Source organism: Megascapheus bottae, chromosome 3 (assembly GCF_031878675.1).
Source record: "Megascapheus bottae isolate mThoBot1 chromosome 3, mThoBot2.hap1, whole genome shotgun sequence".
Lineage (NCBI taxonomy): Eukaryota > Metazoa > Chordata > Mammalia > Rodentia > Geomyidae > Megascapheus > Megascapheus bottae.
The window spans coordinates 27053599-27079358 of record NC_143511.1 but is presented as its reverse complement, the minus strand read 5'-3'; the positions used below and the strand labels follow the sequence as shown (position 1 = coordinate 27079358).

At 39.9% G+C, this 25760-nt stretch overlaps 1 long non-coding RNA gene across 1 annotated transcript in view; it reads right to left on the bottom strand.

Moving 5' to 3' along the window:
• The window catches only part of LOC150065099 (uncharacterized), a 94438-nt gene extending 76392 nt beyond the window's left edge, over nt 1-18046 (bottom strand). The window contains exon 1 of the long non-coding RNA XR_016534740.1: nt 17992-18046. This is a non-coding gene — a long non-coding RNA (uncharacterized LOC150065099). The remainder of the gene's footprint in view (nt 1-17991) is intronic.
• Nucleotides 18047-25760: the final 7714 nt, after the last annotated feature.

Below are 25760 nucleotides of genomic sequence, written 5' to 3'. Positions count from 1 at the left end.
CTTATGTTAAAAAAATCTTTCCAACTATTGCTATTAAAATGTAGAATCTGGCTGGATCCCAGGGCTCACACCTATCATCCTAGCTACATAGGAAGCTGAGATCTGAGGATCATGTTCTAAAATCAGCCTTGGCAGGAAAGTCTCTGAGACTCTTAGTTTCCAATTAACCACAAAAAAAGCTAGAAGTGGAGCTGTGGCTCGATTAGTACAGTGCTAGCCTTGAGCAAAAAATGCTCCGGGACAGCTGTTTGTTACTATATCTCTGTGGTATAATTTGAAGCCAGGTGATGTAATATGTCCAGAACTGCTTATTTTTAAGTCCACATTGCTTTGGCACCCCTTTCATAACTTTAAAGAGTTTCCCTATTTCTGTGAAGAATGACATTGAGATTTTGGCAAGAAGCATATTAAGTCTATAGATTGCTTTCAGTAGTAGAGTCATTTTTATGATACAAATTTTATGATATAGATGATTTTCTGAAATAGATTTTATCATTTACCTATCTTCTGGTGACTTATTCAATTTCCTTCTTCAAGGTTGTACAGCTTTTGTTATATAGGGCCTTTATGCCTTCTTGATTATATTTATTGCAAGGTAAAAGCCCAAAGAAAATGCTATACTTTGGCCAGGAGTTTGGCTAGTGTTTGCCTAGCATGCACAAAGATCTGGGTTCAATTCCTCAGTACCACATAAAAAAAACTAGAAGTGATGCTGTGGCTCAAGTGGTAGAGCTCTAGCCTTGAGAAAGTCCAAGGAGAGTGCTCAGACCCTGAGCTTAAGCCCAGGATTGGCAAAAATAAAAAAGAAAATGCTATACTTCTTCATTGTTTATGGTATCAATGAACAAACTATTAGTCTCAACCCCAATATACAGGAAGAAATCTCACTGCTGAGTACTCTTTAAAGAATTTAAAGAAGGAAATTCTAAGAGCTTTCCATTTCTATTTTCTGATAGAAGAGAAATAGAAAGGCTGCCATGTTGAATTATGAGAACTCCTCTATCATCTGGAATTCCAAAATACTCTATTGGTTAACATTGTCTTCCCTTTACATTGCAGGAAAATAACAAAATGTGTCAAAAAACCCTAAAAATACCTGCTAAGTCCTCAAAGGAGTTTTAAAATATGTCAGGGTGGCTGTGATGGTGAGAGTGTTTGTGTGTTTTAGTTGTGAAAAACAAAGTGGTGATCCAGAGATTGTGTGTGAAACAGTCTCCACTAATCATAATGATCATTAACACGATCCACTGGGTCCCAACTAGACTGCAGAATCAAGAACCATTCAGATGAGCTTTCATTCAACATCTCTAGTTCCAAATTTAAAAACAAGACTTTGGGGGAGGGGTTCAAAAAGTGGGGGAGCCCATCCATATTCTATATACTGGATTTGAAGGCTATATATGCAAAGGTTCCACAACACCTTTCCCAAAGGTTCTTTCCTCCTCCTCCTCCTCCTCTTCCTCCTCCTCCTCCTCCTCTTCCTCCTCTTCCTCCTCCTCGTCCTCCTCTTCCTCCTCCTCTTCTTCCTCCTCCTCCTTCTCTTCCTCCTCTTCTTTCTCCTTCTCCTTCTCCTCACTCTCCTTTCCCTCCTCCTCACTCTTTTCCTTCCTCTTTCTTCTTTTCCTTTATTGCCCAGCACAATGGAAAAAAAATGCTTTTTGCAAGATATAACCATGGAGAAAGGTCAAGAGCAGATCAAAACAGTGTGTTTCAGATCAGTTTCTGCAGAACAAGAAAAGAGAAATCGCTTTGCCCACTTCTGTCGCTGTATTCTACAAAATACATTGGACGACTGGTGGGGGATGTGCCAATAGCAACTCTGTAGACAAACGGGAATCTTTCCTGGGTACAAGACAGAATGAACATGCTGGTCTACTAGAAGTCATGTTAAGAAGCTGAATGGTAGAAATAATTTCAGGAAATCTTAGGAGGTAAAAAATGCATTTATTTAGCATTAAATAAACACATCTTATGTGCTCAACACTCGTCTAAGTGCTGTGGGGGAATTAAGGAAGTATAGCAAAGAGTCTCTGACTAACAGCATTTAATTAAATCACATACTTGGTTGAGCGTGATGAAAAACTTGAAGGAAAGATAATGCCTGGATCTTGCTTTCCAACAGTTCATGGCTCTGGGGAAAACAAAAGGTATGCACTTAAAATGTTTATAATGTGATCTGAGGCAGGAAGTAGAAATGCCAGAATGGTTGGCAAAGAGTCTAAGCAATCATTCAGTGGAGGAAAAGAACACAAGTGGGCTGCAACAGGATCCACAGATGGCATAGAATTTGGCTTGTACCTGTACTGTCTTACCTCATCAATCATTAGAGTCTATGAAGAAGTGTGCCTCTTACAAATCCACAAAGAGAAACTCAGGCAGGCAGCCATACTTGGGACAGCATTGCCCTAAGATGAGCAAAAGAACTTTTAGGAAAAAAAAACTAACCTAACAGCACATTAGATCCAGGAAAATACAGTGAATGTAGAATAAGATAAGCCGGCAGTCCCACTTACAGGCCTTCGGTTGTGAACTGTATCTTTCAGGTAGATAGCCATGTCTACATCAGTGTTCCTGGAGGCACTGCTCACGATTGCCAAGAATTAGAAACAAACCAGATATCCACAAATGAATGTGTGGATAACATACTGTTATATCAATGGGATGGAATATTATCTGACAATAAAACGATGATCTACTGGGGCATATTTCATGATAGAGCACAAGCCTGTCATGAACAGGATTCTGATTGGGTTACTAACTCGGCCTGCAAAGAAACAAAACAGCTGCATGCTATGACATGAATGAGTCCTGAGAACATGAGGCTGAGTGGCGAAGGCCATACATAAAATATGACAAGTGTCTTTAGTTATATAGCCATAACTGCAGAGGAAGAAAGCGGAATGATGGTTTTCAAGAGCTGCGGGGACCAGGGAATGGTGCAACTATTTGCTAGGTATAGACAATGTTTTTTATTTGGTGGGTGGGGGGAGTAGATGACAAATATGTTCTAAAATTAAGTGGATGGTGCACAACTAGGGGAAAAAGCACTGAATTATATATTTTCTAGTGGTGAAGTTTACCATATATTAATTGTATCCTAATAAAACTATTAAAGAAAAGAAGAGCCTGGAAAGAATAACTTGCCCAAAGATGTTAAGAGTGCTAGCTCCCAAGAATGAGATTATAAAAAAGAAATCTGTATTTCTTTTCAATTAAAAAATATGATATGAAAGAAACTATTAAAAAAGAAATACAAGATGGGCTGGGAGTTTGGCCTAGTGGTAGAGTGCTTGCCTAGCATGCATGAAGACCCGGGTTCGATTCCTCAGTATCACATACATAGAAAAAAGCTGGAAATGGTGCTGAGGCTCAAGTGGTAGAGCTCTAACCTTGAGAAAGTCCAAGGATAGTGCTCATGCCCTGAGCTCAAGCCCACGACTGGCCAAAAAAAAAGAAATACAAGATATAAAGGAATAAAAGATATAAAGAACTATAATATAAAAGAAGCTATATTCTTTTTTTTTTCTTTTTCTTTTTGTGGGTCATGGGGCTTGAACTCAGCCTGGGCACTGTCCCTGAGCTCTTCAGCTCAAGGCTACCACCCTACCCTTGAGCCAAGCCCTACTTCCCGTTTTCTAGAGGTTAATTGGAGATAAGAGTCTCAGGTCCTTTTGTGCCCTGGCTGGCTTTGAACCTTGATCCTCAGATCTCAGTCTCCTGAGTAGCTAGGATTACAGGTGGGAGCCACCACTAAGAAGCTATATTTCTATATTAGAAAGAACTTGCATTTCTTTTTAATAGAAAACAAGAAAACAATGAGCAAAACATAGGAGGCTTATAGTTCATGAGAGCATTGCCCCTCTACAGTTACAGTGTTATGAAGAATTTAAAAATCACAGAAAGGGTACCTTATGTAGGAGTGAGGGGAGGTCACGTGCCATTGTAGAACAGCAACTTAAAGGCATAGCAGAATTATTTCCACATTTGAACTCAGGGCCTTATACTTACTAGGTATGCCCTCTCCCACTTGAACCATTCCCCATCACAGTTTTGCTTTAGTAATTTTCTAAATAACTTCTTATAATTTTTGATCAGGGCCAGCCATACCATGATTTTCATACCTCTGCCTTTTGTGCAACAAGAATTAGACAGTGTACCATGACACCCAGCTTGTTAGTTAAGATGGGAGCCTCACTACCTTTTGGCCTATGCTGGCCTTGAACTGCAATCCTCTTGACATCTACCTCTATAATCATTCATCATGATTACAGGCATAAAGTACACAGAGCCCAGCTTTAGTACATGTCTTTAAAAAGATAACAAGATGATTGGGAGGGGGTAAAAGAAGGGAAACGGGGACAAAAACATGAGAAGGGGCATCAATGTGTGAGACGAATGTAACTGTAACCCTAATATACATTATCCTTACAATAAAATATTTTTTTAAAAAAAAGGCTGTATCACAATGATCTGATACTTTGAACAAACTTGTTCAGTAATCATTTCAAACACACCGAAAATTTTATGGGTGTACAGAGTACACCCACAAAATTCTTCACCCACAAAACTCTTTCCACTTTGTCATTTATTCTTCTGGGCCATCCCTCCCCCCTCCCCTTTCTCTCTGTCTATTTACATCTACCTCAATAAATATCAAGTTTTATAAATGTTAAAAACACGAAATTGTATGTACTTATTTGCGAGTCAGTTGCAAACCTCATGACCATTTTCTTCCTATATGTCTCCAGAGAATGCAGATATTATCTTACAGCCTAAGACACTCAAACTAACAATGTTCAATACATTCTCTGCTTTCGTATATATTACTGCTCATCTTGCAAATCTGTCAAGTGACATGGCATGTTTCTTTTCTCTCTGTAACAGATTACTCTAAAACTTATTAGTTGAAAATGGAGCTTATGATTTCCGTTTCTGTGGATTGGGCACCTAGTGGGGCCTATCAGAGTTATTTGACTCAGGGCATCTCACTGGACTGTAGTCAAGGGCTTAGCTGTGGGCTGTGTTCTCATCTGAAAATTCAGCTTTCAGGAAGACCACTTTCATGCTCACACAAACAGCTATTATCAGGACTTGGTATATGGCACTGGCTATTGGCCCATAGTCTTCCTTGGCTCTTTACCAAAGGTACACCTCCACTGGGCAGCTCACCTCATTGGGCAGGACCACTTTGAGTGAATTCAAATAAAGCAAATCTCCCAAATGGAGACCTCACTCAGCTTCTATAGCCTAATCTTTGAAGTAGCATTCCATTACTTCTATCCTGTTCTATGTATTAAAAGTAAGTCAAGGAAGTAGTGCTGTGGCTCAAGTAATAGAGGACTAGTTTTGAGCACAATGAGGCTCAGGGACAGTTCCCAGCTCTGAGTTCAAGTTCCATGACTGACAAAAAAAGTAATTAGTGAGTAATTAGAGATCATTGATCTGCCTTGTTAAATGAAAAAATGCTTTGAACAATTAAAGAGAAAAAAAGAGAAAGAGAAAGAAAGAAAGAGAGAGAAGAGAGACAGAAAGAAATAATCATACTCATAGTGGGAAAGAAAAGTGAGTCAACAAATCCAGCCCACATCTAAAGATCATCACAGAGGTAACAAATATCAGGAAACAGAATTATTAGAGACAACATTAGAATTTGTCTGTAACAACCAATAACGTTTCCCAGCACAAAATCTAGAATAATATATTGCACTTAGTTACCATAGTCTATTTTTGCTTATACCAGGCTTTAATTAAGGGCCTTGCACTTGTTCAACTCTTATGGCTATTCCTTGAACCATATCTCTAGCTCAAGTGATTGCTGGCTGTTTTGGAGATGGAATCTTTCGAACTTTTCCACCCAAGCTGGCTTCCAAACCTGAATCCTGCACATCTCAACCTCCTGTGCAGCTAGGATTACAGACAGGGGTCACTAGTGTGTAACTTATTTTTTTTAATACCTTGAACATGAATTAAGCTTCCCAGGGCACAAATCATATGCAAAATGATACAGGAGAATCATCACTCTCTCATAAATCCCTTCTGTCATTTCCCCCCTTCCTTTTTGAATGGCTCACTTCATTATTTTCAAATTTCATCATTTATTTTCTATATATCTTTCCTTCTGCTATGCATATGTATCTTTCTCGCTTTTCCTTTTCTTCATAAATTTTAACATACCATACATATATAACATAACATGCCATCACATATATATCCTTTGTCAAGAAAGAATAATTGAATGCCTGTAATCCTAGCTACTCAGGAGGATGAGATCTGAGGATGTTGGTTCAAAGCCAGTCTTGGTGGGAAAGTTCATGAGACCCTTATCTCCAATTGACCACCAAAAAAGCTGGAAGTGAAATGGGGCACACATGGTTGAGCACCAGCCTTAGGTCTAAAAGCTCAGAGACCATTCCTTCAAGCTTTGGAAGCCAGCAGGCTTCTCTGTAGTCCCCATTCATTCAGTAAACATGGGTGACCTTCCACAGAAAGCCATGGATGGGTTGGCCCCATGTCCACAATGAGCCTTATCTATAGCCTAACCAGCATCAGTTCTCTTCTGTGTCTTTATATATTCTACGGTTTGGGTCTTCAGACCCATGTCAATCAAGGTTTCCAGTGGCCTTGCAGACTTTCACCTTCACCAGCACTGAACCATGGCCTCATAATATTTGTTAGTGGAAAGATTCACTCTTCTGCTTCAGGAACAAGCTGAACTATGTCATGGTGCCCTAATGTTTCCTACCTCTATCTGTCATATTACCTGGAATTTCATTCCCCTGGCCCCTCTTCTCCCCCCCCCCCCGCCCTCTTTCTCTCTCACACACACACACATTTTCTCTCCTTGAAAGGCTTAAAGACGGAAATTTTTCCACTAAGTATCAGAGCACCATTCTCATGGGGATGGCTCTTGAGCTACTGGCATTTACTCTCCAGCATTCCTATCAGCACCTTTCCTCAGCCCCTGGAGAAGCTGCTTCTCCTCAGTCAGTGACCCAAGAACCAAAGACACCATGGGAGTGGTGTAAGTAGGAAGTCCAGCAGTAAGGAAAAAAATTCCTGGGTTTTGCCTTCAGCTGACCCCCTTACACAGCAGACTCCAGCATCAACATCGCTGGGTGCTGGTGGCTCACACCTGTAATCCTAGCTATTCAGGAAACTGAGATCTGAGTATTCGAAGCCAGCATGGATAGGAAAGATAGTGAGACTCTTATCTCCAACCAACCACCAGAAAACCAGAAGTGGAGCTGCAGTTCAAAATGGTAGTTCAAAATGGTGGGAAGAGCTCAGGGACAGCACCCAGGCCCTGAGTTCAAGCCCTATGCCCAAGAGCAACAAAAAATTCCAACATCATCTAACAATTAGCTTTCCCCAAACTACTAGTTTTGGGGTTTTTTTTCCCCCTAATAGTTTCTTCCCATACCAAAACTACATTTCCCCCAGAAGGGACAGTTTAGTTGTCATTCTGAAGATAGCAAGCTACAAGTCGGGTAACAGCCATAGGAGAGAAAAGAAAAGAAGGTCAGACCACTAGACAGCGGAGGGGCCTCACAGGGTTAACACAGCAGAGCTTCCACAAAGGAGAGATGAGAGGGAGACAAAATGAGAAATCGTTTGCACAGAGTGGAAAAAAGAAATCACAACACACACAGACACACACACACACACACACACACACACACACACACGCAGTTCCCTCCATTCTTTCTCTTTGCATCTGGAGATACATTTCCATTTCAGAGCAAACTGAGCTCCAAAATGAGGGTAGCTGGGAGCACGTCCCTACTTAGGCAGCTGCTGAAAGACCCTCTCCACGCCTTTGATGCTGGATGCATTCACTGAGCACATTTTTTTGAACCCCTGCATCTGTGGGGTGTTGGCAGCTTGGGGGCCCCAGCAAAGCAGGATTGACAGTGTGTGGGCAGGGACAGTGGCAAATTCTGGCACAATCCCAGCCCTGGAATGGATTACCAGAGCAATTATCAAAGAAAACCCGGAATGGATCAGGAAACACCAGTGCTTTTCTGTAAAGCCTAGACTCAGGCTCCAAGAAGTCCAAGAAGTCTGAACACAGGACACTCGCCCCTCCCCAAGGCCAGTCAGTGGTGGGAACCTGGGAGGGGCCGAACATGCTGTTCAGAATAATTTAGGAGGCAGAATATTCTTCCTGCTTGGTAGTGTGAAATCACTTATTTACGGCTTCCATTCAGACCCCTCCGTTCCGCAGATAATCCCCCTTTCTAAGCAGTGGAACTCATGAATGTTGATCTTGCAAATCAAGCTGACACTGGCAGCTTTTGTCCACCGGGGCATACATCAAGGCCTGCCTGTGCCATAGCACGTTTTCCTACTTCATCCGCATGCCTGGCCCAGATTCTTGCAAGGCAAGCTCCTCCCCAAAGCGACCTGGGGTCGGCAGTAACAATCGAGGGGCTTGTCTGCCAAGGGCCAGGGCCAACTTGGAACGTTCTGCTCAGAGCCCCCAAGAGTAACCCTCAAGACAAATGGGCCGACAGGAGGGGGTCACTGGTTGAAGGGGCCCGCAGGAGCTCTCTAAACACTCATGGCAGGGCTTGTGGGGGCGGGGGTAGCCTAAGGTTTCAGGCCTTAAACACGGATGCCAAGCCAAGCTCTGGACAAAACCCCAGCTCTGAGAAAGGAAGCGATGAAACAATTGCATTTACATGACGAGAGGGGACAAAGCCAGCCAGGATGCATGGATCTGAAAGAATGAGATCAGATGGGGGAATCTCGATTGCCAGTTTCATCCCAGAAACCATCAATAAAGCAGGCTTTGCTGAAAGCCAAGCAGATCGTTGGTTTCAAGAGTGAGCGCAGTGGTGACTCTGGATCGTGGTGGGATAAGATGCTTATCTATTAACGCTAATTAGCTAATGTTTAATAACGATCCAGTCTCCAGAGAGACTGGATAGCTATACACTGCAGGGATAGCTATACACTGCAGGCCAAATATGTACTTGAGTGTTTGGGGATGTGACTGCTGGAGGAAAGAAGAATATCAATCAGAGGCATCCTGACTAAAGACTCCAGGCTTCATACATTAAGACAGGAATGCTTGATTTAAAATGTACTGTGCCCTCTACAGGTGGGGGAGCTCACTGTGGATCTCACAAATGGACCGTTTACCCGTGTGCTACCCACTTTTAGAGAAAGAGCCATTTCAGTGGCAAGGTTGGACTATGGGAAAGATACTCATACATGTATACGCATGCGCGTGCGCGCGCACACACACACACACACACACACACACACACACACACACACACACAACACACACTGGCATTATAGCGCCAGTACTAGGGCTTGAACTCAGTGACTCCCCATCATCCTTAATTTTTTCACTCAAGCCTGTCATTCTGTCTCTTGAGGTCCATTTCCTGTGTGGGGGTGGTTACTTGGAGATAAGAATCGCACAGACTTTTCCGTCCAGGTTGACAACAAACCAAGATCCTCAGATCTCAGCCTGAATTTCACAGGCATGAATCACCAGCTCCTGGTACACAAATGTATCATCTTAAAGCTGTCTTGACTGCTGCTAGTCCTCAGTTCCATTTCTCAGCAAACATTAAGACTGATTCAGCTTTCAGATTTTTGCTGTTACTTTGACCACTGTAGATGTCACCAGAGAAGAGATCCATAAAGGATATTGGAGCCTGGTTTTGTGGATGAAGAAGAGAGGACATCAGAGTGACCATATGTGTGGATACATATTTTTCAGAGAGAAGGGATATTTTAAGTTAGGGTAGCATAGAAAGGATTTTATTCCCATGCCCTCGTTGACTATTTTCACATCAGCTCCACCTCCATCCCTGGAGTCTACAGTTAATGTAGAATATAGTACATATAGAATGTAGCAACAAGCTGCTTTCCTTTTGTGGGATAGATTTTTCAAGAACAATTCAGTTGTCATCTCAAAGAGATGATTCAAAATTGCTAAAAGTCATAAACTCTTGGACCTTGGCCTTTCCTAGTTGTTGCTTTTGTCAGTATCTAAAGAGTAAATTGTTTCCACCTTCAGAATCTCTATCCCCTTCCACTGCCTGCCCTAGCCTTGGAAACATTTACTCTCCCTGACACCACCAGGCTCTAGTTGGTCAGCATGTGTGACCAGTGGCGCTTGGATCCAGGTCAATTTTATTTCTCTGTCAGGATCTAGGCTTATCAGTGAGAAAATGAAGACTATAAAATGTGACCCTACCCTGATGAGTGAATGTGATATTTTGAAATCAAAATCTGTGAATATCCCCAGCATTGCAAATATTGCTCAGGAGTGTGTGTGTGTGTGTGTGTGTGTGTGTGTGTGTGTGTGTGTGTGTGTTTCCATATGATTTTAGGATTTCTTTATCTGTGAAGAATGTCATTAGAGCGTTGATAAGATCTTGTATATGTATTTATCTATTTCTTTTAGTAGCATAATCACTCTAACAATATTTATTCATATACTCCATGCATATGAGAGGACTTTCCATCTTCTAGTATCTTCTATAATTTCTTTCATAGCTGACATTATAAAGGCCTTGAACATCTTTGGTTTATGTCTACATTTATTATGGAGGTTAATATGAATGGGATTTATTTCTCGACTTCTTTCTTAGTGAGGTTATTAGTGTATAAACGTCTATGGTTTTGAATGTTGATTTTACATCTTCTTACTGTGCTTAAAGAAAATCTTAAGATTTCTAAAATGTAAGAGTATTCTAATGGAGTCTTTTAGTTCTTTTAAGTATAGGATAATATCATCTGAAAAAAAAAAGGATAGCTTGACACTCTTTCTATTTATGTTCTTTTTGATTATTTATTTTGCATATTGCTTTGAACATTTATTATAGATGTCATATATGTGTATATCCTTGTACATATGTATGTATTTATGGATTCGCACATGACATCTTTTGATGTCACGTCCTTAGCAACTCTTCAATGCCACCTCCTCCTGCTTCAAGTCACATCACAGTTAAAACAAGGAGGAAATACTTAAAGCTGCAAAAGAGAAGCATCAACTCATCTACAATGGCAATCCCATAAGAAAAACAACAGGGCTGGGAGTTTGGCCTAGTGGTTAAAGTGCTTGCCTAGCATGCACGAAGACCCGGGTTCGATTCCTCGCTACCACATACATAGAAAAAAGCCGGAAGTGGTGCTGAGGCTCAAGTGGTAGAGCTCTAGCCTTGAGAAAGTCCAAGGACAGTACTCAGATCCTGAGCTCAAGCCCAGGACTGGCAAAAAAAAAAAAAGAAAGAAAAAGAAAAACAACAGACTTCTTAACAGAAACATTGAAATCAACAAAGGCATGGAACAATACATTTTAGGCCCTGAAAACAAACAACTGCCAACCTAGATTACTCAATAAAGCTATCATTGAGGACAAATAAAACTTTACACGACAAATAAAACTGAAAAGGAATCCTACACAGAGAAGGGGAAGATAATGATAACCATGAAAATTAAGGGAGAAAAGAAATCTCACCAATCCTATTCAACATACAGAGCCCAAAGGCAAATGAAATCCCCATTTAGCTCTCAAAGAGATCCTACTGACCACTACCCTGCCAGTAAGTAAGTACTCCTGCTGGTTTCCCCTACTTGTTGATGTTTGTACCCCAGGAAGATTGTCATACATTCAAATGAGAGTCAAGTCAGAAATATTCAAGTACTTGGTTATTTTACATAACCAAGAAGCAGTGTGGGTAGGATTTGGAAATGTCTTTTTGGTTTTGAATGGCCCTCTCATCTTCATTTCTGTGATATAAGCATAGAGATGCCTCATTATTTCAGTGTAGCCATAACTGGTGAACTTATCTGCTTACCACATCTGCCCACCCTTTTTAGACAGTACCCTTTTGAAGGCAGGCACCTGGGAGAATCCAAAATAAGCTTTCAAGATATCATATTTCTTTAATCCAAATTACACATGCTGAATAGTTGAAAAGGGAGTTAAGAAACACTGAATAGTGAGATGGAAAAGCAGAATAATCCATGTCTTATTAATGTCATTGTTAATCATTAATAACTATAACTACATCAGCTTAAGCCTTTTTTTCAAATGACCAGTTCCCAATTTCCCTCTGCTTTATCTGTGGCAAATCTTTCCATAATACAGTGAAGCAAGTCTGATATTTTTCTAGCATCCCAGAATTTCTTTGCTCTCCTGCCCTACTACTTTTTCTCACCATGGCAGGGGCTTTTAGTACTCATTTAGTTTGTAACCACATAAATGAAATGTAAGTATTTTGAGCTGAGCTTGCTGTCAGACCACATTGGACCTAAGAGAGCTGAAGATTTCCCTTGCTGCTTAGGACAATCTGCCACACTGATCCAGTTACCAAGAGCCCCTACTGCAGAGGAAAGGAAAGTCAATGTTCCAACTTCGAGCCACATTCACAGGCTTTAGGATGCCTCCGGGAGCCTGATAAAGGAAAGCCAGATACAGAGAAGGGTTGGCTGAGAGAGTGACTTACTAAAGAGCCAAGTGAGTCACTTCAGCCTTGGGGTAAATGACGTTTTTCTGTAGGAAGCTCCCTTGCCAGGACTTTCCTTGTGGCATGCCAATTGTCTTAAAACACTTTCCTCTCCTTGCAATAAAAAAAAAAAATCAACCTCTTAGTATGCTGCCCACCTTAAAAATGATTCAAGCAATGCACTTTTGCACACATACAGGACAGGTTTCCCAGGGTCTGTGTCATGTGTGGTGAAGCTTTCAAACCCTACACTAGTGCAGAGATGGCATAGTTCTGCTGGCTAAAGGTGGAATAGAGAGTTTCAGCTTAGATGGCAGTAAGACCAGTCAACAATGAACCTTTAAACATAAACCAACTATGTTTTGCTTGCAGCTGTTTCCTTTCAATTGGATAAAATAAGTAGACCAAGGTATAATGAAATAAGAAGCTGGTGGGGGTGGGGAAAGGCTGTCACCGTCATGAATGTTCTTAGGAGAATTCAGTGAGCTATACAAAATCCCTAGGAAGTGCAGAGGCATAGTAGTGTTACTGAGCTCAAGGACTTCAAATAAGAGTGTGTGACCCAAGTGTTCTCTCCATTTCATCTTGCAGAGATCCCAACTGCTTAAAGCCCTTTTCTGAAAAGGGCAGCCACTTCTTCTCTTGGTTTAATCATCAGAAGCACATTTCTTTAATGCACATCTATCTGGTATGATCTTGACCACACTTCAAGGTGACTATTCATCTCGAACACTGTAATAACATTTAGGAGCTGATAATATCCTAGAGAGGTTGCAAGTATCGATGGCAGTTATTAGTAATAACTTTCCCAGGCCTGGAAGGCAACAGCAACCCCTCCCTGTTTTTATAGAGTTATCAGTTCTCACTAACTTCCTTCTGCCTTCTCAGAATTGGTCTTTCACCTTTTCTTCCCATTGAGAATGAAGGCATTCATACACGGTTTTCCCAGCACCTAGTCTACCACCGCCACCACCACTACCACACATTTTCAGTGATGTTGACAGAGACAACATCAGCATCTCCATTTCAAAAGGTCTATACTTTCTAGTGAAAAAAAAATTGGCCTTCTAGATATTTGCCCAAATAGTGTCTTTCCCCTCATCCTCATATATCAGGATATATGGCAATTTCCCAGCCAATCATGGTAGTAGGAAGCAAGTGCAGGACTTCCCTGAGAGTGCCTATGTATGAGAATACCAGGGTCTTCGAAGTAGAGCTTAGCTTTAGAGCAATTTCTCCCACTTCACAATGTGAGGAAATGTTAATAAGAATTCTTCATCATAAAAATTCCATGGTCCTATATATTTGGGGATCACCAAAAACCAAATGTTTCTTTTGGAAATTCCCATTGGAAAAAAAAATAGCCATCTTACAAAGTCCAAGAAATGTCAACAATAAAGAAAACCTACAGTTTTCCAATTTCTAAATACATGGGATCCCAGAACACCTTTTAACTCAGATACCCTGAGGAAACACAACTATGAGAGCAGAGTAAAAACAGTCCTAATGAAGTGGGGATACATAATAAGAATATTTTGTGAAGGGAAGGTCACCTGCGGAGGACAAACAGTCCCATATTGAAGCTGATGTGTCATAGCATGTGCTGAGTTTATGTATGTCCAGTACTATACTGAATCTTGATGAATGCGTGATTTTATGTTCATCTTTACCACACACACCATAAGGACACTCTATGTCCTTAACCTGTATTCTTCTGGTTAGTTGAGAACCTTCATGTCCTGAGGGCTACTTCTATCTATTTAAATGAGGACTGGTGTGGATCAGAAGCAGAGGTGTCTCCAGCCAGCTGTGGAATTCAGAAGACAGAGACTTTTACTGCCTCCATCCCTATCTCTGAATCATTAGGATCTCTTTAGGGCAAATAATATTGAAGTGTTGGATGTGCCAACTCCAGTGTAGAAGCTGGAGTTGAGAATTTTGAGCTGCGACTCATACGCCCTGTTGAGAGCTTATGTTGTCCTTCGCATACTACAGAAACAAATTTTCTAGCTTGAGCTTCAGAATGAAGACTTTTAATTGCTCCAAACATTCCTGGGTGCCAAGGAAGTGAGCCATCCTCTAGCTCAGAGTGGTCTCTGGATCTTCCCACTAGCATCATCTGGGTACTTGACAGAAAGCCAAATCCTTGGGCCCCACTCCAGACCTACTGAATCAGATCCCTGGGACTAGGGGTCCAAGTTCTAGTATAACAAGCACTCCAAAAAATATTTGGACACTTTACACTTTGAGATTTGATGAGCTTTAGTCTCTTGTTTTATAAATGAGGTGATTGTAACCTGAAAAACAAAACTGATTTACTTATGGTCCTTGAGTATGTAGTAGAAGAGCCAGACAGGGTGCAGTTATCCATCTGACCTGTCAAATATTTATTGCTTTTTCTTTTGGTAATGGAATTCGGTTATTACAGCAAAACTATAAAGCTGTAGGACATCTCCCCCGGAGGCCAACTTTGGCATTGGTGCTGTTTCTACAATGACCCTCACATGACAGAATCCTCACCAGAGCTGTTGACTTTACTCCCTTGTTGCTTTACCTTCCTGCTTTTTAAACATCTTAGCAGGTCCATGTTCGATCCTCTTCCTCTCCCTGACTACCTCTCAAGACCAGCTTCCTAGCTGAGTGACTGTTGCTTATTTTCAGGTCCCCAGAGAATTTTCCTCTCAAACAACTGGCATCTGGCTGCAGCACTCTGAGATTAAAACAAAATACCTTTCTTTTAAATGCTAACTTCCAGCCAGGAGCAGTCACTACCATGATAAATTTGGGTTTAAGGCTTACCAAGTCTTTGTGTCTTAGGATTCCTCTCCTCTTCCCAGGGGAGTCAGGGTAAGATCTGAAAACTCTTTTCCCCTTTTCTCCATCACTTTTATGCTTTTTATGTATTTTTTCTGTCTCACCTTTCTCCAACCCACAGTTCATTTCTTCTTTTATTTCCTTTGTTACCCTGACTTTCTCATTCATAAACCTGGAGGATGTTTCTATTGCGTAACTTGTCCTATTCTCATTATAAATATATGTCATGTGTGTGTGTATACACATCCACACATATATAATAGTTATCCTAATAAAAATGAGGTGACATTTTATTGTTTTTGCTTGTTTGTTTTGTGCTGGGTCTGGGGCTTCAAGTCAGGGTCTAGGCACTGTCCTGAACTTTTGTGCTCAAGGCTAGTGCTCTATCAACTCCAGCTACACCTCTACTTCCAGATTTTTGTTGCTTAGTTGGAGATAAAAGTTTAATAGACTTTCCTTCCCAGGTTGGATTTGAACCTGTGATCTCAGATCTCTCAACCTCAAGAGTAGCTAGGATTACAGGCATTAGCCACTAGCACTTGGCTTTCATTGTGGTTTTTGTTTGCATTCCCATTAGTGATGCTGGGTATTTTTCATATATCTGGCACCTTTGACAAATGTTTTCCCAGTCTCTGTATTTATTTTTTAAATCAGGTTAAGTTCATTTTTTACTATTGAATTGAGTTTATTATACACTTTGCTTAACTCATTATTAACTGTATGGTTCACAAATATTTTATTCCCTTCCCTAGGCTCTCTCTTATTTTGTTATTTCCTTTGCTGTACAGAAGCTTTTTAGTTTGAAGCATTCCCTTTGGTCTTACTTTTGAAAGTAGATGATAATATATATGATAGACACAACAGGAAGTCAGGGGGAGATCAGCTATCATTAAGACATAACATTTGCATTGTTTAGAGAAGAGAATGAGGGTCTTTGAGGGGTGATGTACCTACTGTCAGTGAGGTTTTGTTTGTTTTTTTTTTTCCTGCCCTGGGTCTTGAACTCTGGGCCTGGGTGCTGTCCCTGAGCTCGTCAACTCAAGGCTATCCCTTGAGCTACAGCGCCACTTTCTGGTTTTCTGGTGGTTAATTGCAGATAAGAGTCTCAGGGACTTTAGTGCCCAGGCTGGCTCTGAACTGTGTTCCTCAGATCTCAGCCTCCTGAGAAGCTAGGATTACAGACATGGGCCACTGTGCCAAGCTTTTGTTTTGTTTTTCATACTCATTTTTTTTCTTTTTGTCAGTCGCTGGGCCTGAACTCTGGGCCTGGGCATTGTCCCTGAGCACTTAAGCTCAAGGCTAGTGCTTTACTCATTGAGGTTTTTTGACTTGTTTCTGGGGAAGTGGATGGTTTTATTTAATCCATATAAAAATACATCACAAGGAATAATTACAACAGGGTTAATTCTCTGAGCTATTAGTATTTCTTTTGTAGTATTATAGAAAAGCAGTGTCATGTTCTATTTATGAGCAACCCATTTGGGCCAGTTTATATATTTGCAAATTAAAATTCAAGTTGAAAAACTGAAATATCATTGCAACCTACAAGAGATCATTGTACGACTGCACCTCTTAAGCAATGACGTGTACCAACTTTTCTCTCCCCAAGTCTGCCTGCATTAAGTCATGAGAGGTGAAGAGCTCATGAGTCTTCTAACATAAATGAATCCAGAAATCATCTCATGCTCTTACCACAACTTCTGAGCTCTTCTGCTTTCATGATGTCTGCTTGCCTTTCCAATTTCCAGTGGAGCTTCCAGTTCTTAATCGTTCTCATTCTTTAGAACATTGGCTTATTTAAAACTTGACCCTGTTTGTAATTCTCTAGTCTCATGCTCTCTCTCTTATAACCTTTCAGCTCTGATTTCTGCATCTTTCTATCTGGTTTCCATGTGAGTAGGACTTTTGTAGTCGAGGTGACTACATAGTTAATAGACCAACTCCACAGCCAAGCAAATTCCTTCAGGCCGGGAATAGGATAGGAAGAGAGAGGGCTTCATGTAGAACAGAAAGTGTTTTCTAGATCTCTGCAGAGGTAGGAATACAGAACAGATTTCAGGACAAGCTCCTGAGGTGGGCCAGAGGCTATACACATAAGAATGATGAGTTTGTCCTTTAAGCAAGGCTCTTTATGACATCAGCTATAGGCCAAGTGCTGGGAACAATACCTTCAGTTATTACTTAATAATATATATTTTATTGATTGATATTTATTTCCTTAATTTTATCATGACTCATCATTTATAGTGGAGTCATAATTTATATGCTTTAGCAGGCAGAAAATAATGATAATGAGACAGGACAGGTAGTAACTCTTCTGAATGTTTGATAATAAAAGGAACATTTTAGTAGCTTGGAATGATTGTGGTATTGGTAGAAGGCTTAGAGCTTCTCTCTGTGTTTGAGACAATGAGTGTCTGAGTATATTAACTGATGGCAGAACCACATTGAGAATGAGGAAACTGAAAGCGCCTTTCATGTGCTTTTCCGTATGTGTTTTGTTCACGTGTTCACATGTGCTCTGTTGGTTTAACCCCCCTACTCAATTATGCGCACACAGCTCAGTGCTAGGCTCTGAAAACAAACCATAAACTACTGAAACAAAAACAAGAAGCCTTCCATCTGTTCCTTACCTTCCCTCCTTCCCTGGCTTTTTTCCCCCCTTTTCTAACCCACTTTTGGATAAGCAGTGCACGCTCACCTTTGCTTGTCCAGGTCTTGCCAACGTCATTGCCTCTTTTGTTCTAAGAAGGAAGGGTCAGAGGAAGTGCTTTTGCAGCTTGTTTCCTGCCTTGGGCAAAGTCCTCAGGAGTCTGGTGATTTGGCGCCCCCCAGGGGTACCCAGACAACCCCGTCCTGCTCAATGAAAGATCCAAGGAACCCAGCAGCAGTGTGCGTGTGTGTGTGTGTGTGTGTGTGTGTGTGTGTGTGTGTGTGTGTGTGTGTGTGTGTGTGTGTTTCAGCAGTGAATGACAGCTTGAAGGACAAAGTTGACAGCGTGTTCTGGACTTTACCCATAAGAAGCTATCAGGGTTTGAGGAGGCACAGAAATGGAGGGTGAACTAATGCAGGAGTGGAATTCACCGGACACTACTATTTTTGAGGATGAATTTATGGGTGAGGATGGAAGGGAAAAATTGGAAGATTGTGAAGGAAGGGATAACAGTGTCCAAAAAGAAATATACACTTTATCTTATATAACTGTAACTCCTCTGTATATTACCTTTATAATAATAATGATTCAAAAAAGAAAGAATCTATCTGGGAAGAGGAGAAGGTGCAGTTCTTTCCCGAGTTCTCCATCATGTAGCTGACAATCTTAGTTTTAGAGTCCAGGTATAAATTGAAGCTTAATTCTGTTCTGCCTTGTTTCTGTGGTATTAGGTATTAATTGAAGCTTAATTCTGTTCTGCCTTGTTTCTGTGGTATTAGGTATTAATTGAAGCTTAATTCTGTTCTGCCTTGGTTCTGTGGTATTAGGTATAAATTGAAGCTTAATTCTGTTCTGCCTTGTTTCTGTGGTATTAGGTAAGTACCTGAAGTTTCTTCATCTATAAAATAGGATTCATCATATATCATACGAGTACTTCTGTTAATGAAACCAGACAATGATTTAGACATTAGCGTCAAAATGAACCAGAGAAGCTCAGATTGACTCTATTTTTCCATCTCCAGTCTGGGCTTGGGGGGTGAGAGCCTTAGCACTGGGAAAGTGGGGCGAGTGAAGATGAAGATATCTCCATTTCAGGAAAGTCACTCTTCACTCGGAGAAACTGAATGGTTCCCAAAGCACTGGAATGGCACTAAAATTCTGGAAGTCTTGGGGTGCCAAGTGGCCTGGTTATTCAGTGGGATCCCCTACAGTCTACTGCTTCTCAAAGGATGCTGATGGGTTGATAGGCAGCCAGTAGTTTAGGCATCCTGTAGATCATTTCCCATGGGTCTCACCTGGCACAATTCAGTCATAGAAAGTAATGAGGCTCTTGTTCTTTTCATTTCTCATTTGTAATGATCAAGCAGGAGTCAGCAATTCGTTGTCCTGGCAAGAAAGCACAGGCGTGATCACTGGTCTTATCCTAAAAATTTGATCACCATTTTCTAAAGAGGCTTTAAAAAGAAAATGCCCAAACTTGCTGGCATTTTCACAGAGATGTTATTTGATCATCCATGTCAACTCTCCCAAACAACTGTTTGCCTTTCACATTTGCTATTTGCAGTATGTCTTATTGAAGCACAAGGCTTCAGTAAGACTGACTTGTGTAATGAAGAAACCAAACAGAGCTTCAAAAGTGTTAAGCCTCCCCTTGGGAGAATTAAATCATCATTGGAATGTAGGACATGTGTGGAAAGATGAGCTGTCTGATCTTAAACCGTGCTACCTTCCATCACTTAAAAAAAATCAGAATGTTAAGAGGATAATGGAACTTAGAGCTTTGTCAATTCAGCTCCTTCATTGATAGACATGCAAACACAGACATATCTAGACAGGTGAGTAAGTTTCCCTAGTTCATGCAGAAAGTGAAAACATTGTGAATTAAACCCATGTCATTGATTTCAAAGGACAGAGTCTTTTGACCAAGTAGGTTGAGCTTGGTAGGATAAAGACATGCCTACCTGAAAGTATACATCTAGTAACATTCACAAAGAGGGACTGAGCCAGAGGAGGTGGCTGGAAGTAGAGAGCATTGATCATGGCCTATTTGACTAGTCTAAGATAGATATTTTAAACAACAGGGAAGAACTCTCTGAGGTCTGAGAGGAAGAAGAAAGTCAGTGGCTTTAGCATATCTCTTCTGATAAGCTTAAGACAGATTTCTAATCAATCACATTCAACAGGCCAAGAAAGCTCATGTGGAACAGATCTGTGTTGTGAGTCATTCATTCTTGTAGCCCCATGCCTGGCCTGCTGATTCAATTATTCATCCCATTAATGAAGTATTCACAGAGCACATGCCAGTCTTGGGTTAAATGCTAGGAGGCAAACGAGGAGCAGGTATTGGGATTGGCTTGGTCCTTATGGAGATGATACTTATGGCAGAGATAGACATTTAAAGCACACAATCATACAATCAAATGCAAAATTAAAATGATGAGGAAAACATATGCATTTCCACACAGACAATGCTTATATGAGTGTATATGTATTGAAAAACAGAAAATTTGTCTTAATCCTCCAACCAGGAACAAATTCACAGCCAGCCTGTGACGCTTGCTCAGTGTTCTGCATAGCTGAAGAACTAAGATTAGGTTGGTTGGCTTTGTGTATTTGTAATTTGCCTTTCCATGTGAATTTTAGAATCTGCTTATCAATTTCTAGAGGCAAGTAGCCTTCTAGGATTGCTGTTTGGATTTGTGGAAACTATACAACCATGTAGTGATTTATATCTTCATTTCTGTTTCAGTTTCCTAGGGTTTATTTGAGCAGAGAAAATAAATGTTCACAGATCAGTCAGCTCCTAGGATTAGAGCAGATCTTGATAACCCCAAGAACCGAAATCTTGACAATATTAAGGTTTGCGGTGCATAAACACAATGTATTACTCTTTTTATTTTGCTACGCTCTAGTCTTTCTCAGCTATATCAAGCATATAAGCTTTGCTTGTATTTTGTTAGATTTATCTTGAGTTCTTCACTTTGGTTTTATCATACTGATACTTTGATTTCCATTTCCAGTTAGTCATTAATAGGATATAAACATATAACTCATTTAAAAATGCTGAAAAAAGTGACTCCTTGCGATTCGTGGTGGTAATGACCTAGAGCTGACTTTCAGCTAGTGTTCCTTGGATTGTTGAAACTGGTAGACATTCCTGCTTGTGATGCTGCAGTCCCCAGAGGATACTTTGGGTCTGGGCCTGTAGCTCCTGGATGTGTATTTACTAGAAAATAACTTCATTCAAAATGCTTCTGCTGGGACTCTGCTTTCATTCTGGCCATTGGGCTTTGGTCAGAGAAGGAGCCCATCTTGTACTGGAATGCAAAGCTGCTCTATGAGATTACAGCTCTGAGTTTTATGTATTTTCAATAGGACACTCTTAGCTTTCATTTTCATATCAAAAGGAGCAAAAGCCTGAAGTGATAAAGGTCTTGGCCTAAGAAAAGGAAGCCAGTGAGGATCATGCTGAGACCCCTCTGGAGAAGCAGCATTCTAGAGAGCTGATCAGAAGGGAAGGAGCTGAGTAAGAATAGTCCACAGGAATGTGGGAGAGTACTGGGATAAGGGGAAAGGGACCAAGAGGATGGTTGGAGTGATCAAGGGTAATGTAGATATCCTCAAATTCTCTAGCATTTGGGGGTACTTCTGCCCTTTCAGTGCTCAGTGAGCCTATGTATATATTTCATCTCATTTGATTTCTGAAAGTTCAGGTTTTTCCCTTATTCCTTATCCAAAGCATTTCTGGAGCTCTCATCACGCATACCCATGCCACAATCCATGACTCTTGCCTCTGAGCCCAATGGTGCCTTTTAGAATTGATGCTGTGAGTTCACCATTGTATGTTCACTAGCTTGCCACACACATTTTAGAAGATGTGATTTGTACTCCCTGTCTGAACTTAAGCAAGGCTCAGTTCCTTGAACCTATGCAATGCCCGTTCCCAAGCCTTAGAACTGGGCCCTTCGTTAATTCCTCCAAGGCACAGAAAACAGTGAATTGTATTTAAGAATAGCCACCAAAGTCTCTGAAATAAATAGAGGAATCACAAGTGGAAAGGAAAACTTCTAATTAGGCACAGGATGTTATAGGTCCAGGGTTTTCACAATAGGATGTTATACTGAGCATCTTTCTGATGAGCCCCAAGCATAACACCATATTGCAGAGATGAGCTCCTATTACAACAAGCCTATCACTAGACTTCTTCCAACTAGAATAAAGGAAGTAGACTAAAGTGTGAAGGAAAGATACTTGGAGCTTGCAATCCAGCATGATAAGAACTGAAGTTACAACACCATGCCAAGTACAAGAAAAAAAAGCAGAACAGACCAAACTAATCAACCACTCTACTTGGATCTGCCATAGAACTAGATTTCAGATCTGGCAGAGATATCCAATTTAAAATTTGAAACAATTACAACTAATATGTGAAGTGGGGGGGGGCTCCTCAAGTATAAATAGCACACATAAAATGAATATGGCAAGCTGAGGTATAGAAACTCTAATCAGTCTATGGCCATACCACCCTGAATGCGCCTGATCTCGTCTGATCTCCGAAGCTAAGCAGGGTTGGGCCTGGTTAGTACTTGGATGGGAGAAACTCTAATCATTGGACTACAATATAAATACATTTCTATTCTTTATAAAGTTGCCTCCAGTATATCATTATACAAAACACGCTAAGACACCAATGAAATTACCCTTCCAAAATAATGCAGAAATACTTTTTCAAATGAACAAAAGTTGAGTTGTGTAGCCAGAAAGTCTGCTACACAGAAAAATAATGCTTTTAGAAGTTCTTCAGAGAAAAGGCAAATCACAGAGGCCAGAAATTCAAGTCTACATTTAAAAATAAAAAATATTGGAGATGGAATAACTGCGATTAAAATAAAAATGTTTATTTTTCTTATTAATCGATTTGACAAACAACACAGTTGAGAATTATAAGAGCAATGCATTCTATGTATGCTATATGGGATATATCCAGATGTCCATTTGTATGTTCATGTATGACTGAAAGTGGATGGCAAGCAGTGATATTGGGGACAAAGGTAAAAATTAGGATTATTTTATTATCATGAGACACACAATTATGACATGGCATAGTATTACTTCAATGTGACATTGATCTAGATGTAAAGGTATATTATAACCCTTAGGATGTCACTAAAAATATGTGGAAAGGAAATTATATGAAATATTCACTAAACAATTACAATATTTTCCAAGAAAATATGATAATGCTCAGAATGCATGCATCTAATATAAAAGTATCTTGTTTTTGAGACAAAAACATGACCTACCAGCAAGGAGACATAGACAAATCCACTATTATAATTGGTCAGTTCAACACCCTTCTGTCAGAAATGGACAGGCCTGGCAGGCAGAAAATCAGTAAGGACATAGTTGAATTCAACAGCATCATCAATCAATTGGATAAAATTGGCATGTATCGACCACTTCTTCTAACATGAAGAGAATACACAATCTGCTCAAACTAACAGGAAACAGTAACCAAGATAGACTATATTTAGGGTCATAAAATATGTGATCCCTGATTTAAAACAAAGGAAAAAGAAAAATAGCCTCTCAGATTACAGTGTAACCTCTCAAACTGCAATGTAATTCAACAAGAAATCAGTAGCATAAAGATAGCAAGAAACCCCATCATGTTTGAAGAGTAAATGACACATTTGTCCAAAAAATAAATCTCAAGGTAAATTTTAAATTATTTGTTGTAACTAAAGGCAAATGAAACCATAACTTAACAAATTAGTGTGATTCAAATAAAGGAAAGATTGTGAGAGGAAATTAATAACATGGAATAACTTTGCTAGGAAAGTACAGAGATATGAAATCAGTAACTCAAACTTACACCTTAGGCAAGGACAAAAAGAAAACCATATTAAATTTTTTTTAAAGTAGGAGAACCTGTGGAAATTCTTTTGGGAAAGAAGGGGAATAGAGACTGTAATAGAGGAATGAGACTGAAGTACAATGCCAACATAGCTAGAAATGTAGCGATGAAATTCCGCCCCATATAAATAATCTAAAAATATATTGGTACAAAAACTTAAAATTAGAGCAGGAATCAATGAAATTGAATACAGAAAGTTAAGAGAAAAAAAGTCAAAAAAACTGAAAGCGGATTGCTTAAAAAAATCAGTGCAATCAATAAGCCTCTAACTAATCTAAAAAGTCAATAAAAAAAGAAGCCTCGGGCCTGGAGTTTGGCCTAGTGGTTAAAGTGCTTGCCTAGCATGCACGAAGACCCGGGTTCGATTCCTCGGTGCCACATCCATACAAAAAAAAAAAAAAAAGCCGGAAGTGGTGCTGAGGCTCAAATGGTAGAGCTCTAACCTTGAGTAAGTCCAAGGACAGTGCTCAGGCCCTGAGCTCAAGCCCAGGACTGGCAAAAAAAAAAAAAAAAAAAAAAAAGAAGCCTCAATGTTAAAATCTGGTTCTCTAAAAAAGTTAATAAAATCAATAGGACTTATCTGAGATCTTACTAAAGCTATACATAAAGCTACACAACACTTCGAATTTAGCTCAAGCAAAAATCTACATGACCTTGAGGCATAAAATAACATCATTTAGGCACAACACCAAAGGTACAATTTAGAAAGAAATAATTGGTTAGGTGGACCTAGCTAAAATTTTAATTAAAAATTTCTGCTCTACAAAATATGCAGTCCACAGACATAAAAGAAGATATGTAGATGGCAAATCAAATGCCTTCTGTCCTATGGGAAAATGTAAATTGAAAACAGACAAACAAACAAACAAATAAGTCCACTCCACACACATTGAAAAAGGCTAGTGAGGACGTAAAGCAACAGAAAACCTCATTCATTGCTGTTGGCAGTGTAAAATGGTACAATTAGTTTGGAAGGCATTTCCTTTCAAAACTAAATACTTTTTTAGCATACAATCTAGCCAGCTTACTTTTTGGTATTTTCCCTGAGGAACTAGAAACATATACACATAAAGACTTGTACCTGGATATTTATGGCAGAAACACACACACACACACACACACACACACACACACACACACACACACACACACATATTTGCCAAAACTTGCAAGGAACTAAATAGCAGTTTCATAAGTCAATAGTTAAACAAGCTATGGTACAACAAGGCAGTGGAATATTTTTTAGGCAATAAAAAGAAATAAACTGTCCAACGAATATGCATTAGGTTTCTTCCAGTGCAAATGCATAGGAGAAATCTAATGCATGTTACTAAGTGAAAAAGCTCATCTAAAAAGGCAACATATGAAAGGGTATCAATGTAATGTATGTGAATTAATGCACCTTCTATCTGGCAAATATGTAACCCTTCTATTAATTACAATAAAATATATGAAAAAAATAAAAAATAAAAAGGCAACATACACATAACTTCAACTACATGATTTCTGGGAAATTCAAAAGTATAGAGAGAGTAGAAAGATTAATATTTGTCTGGTGTCAGAAGAGGGAAGGATAAACTATTGTTCTGTTTGTTACTACAATGGTACAATGATAGATACCTGGTAATATATATTATATGAATATATATATATATATATCAAAATTCCTAGAAGGTACAAGAACATGAATAAGCAAGTGTAAATTATGGATCTGAAGAGATAATTATCTGTTAATGTATGTTCATAATTTGCAACAAATGTACCTCTCTGGCGAGAGTGTTAATGATGGAGAAGGCTGTGCATGTGTAGACTTACCAGGCACATAAGAAATCTCTCAACCTTTCTCTCCATTTTCTAGCCAACCTAAAAGTTTCCTTTAAAAAGTGCCCATGACTTAAAA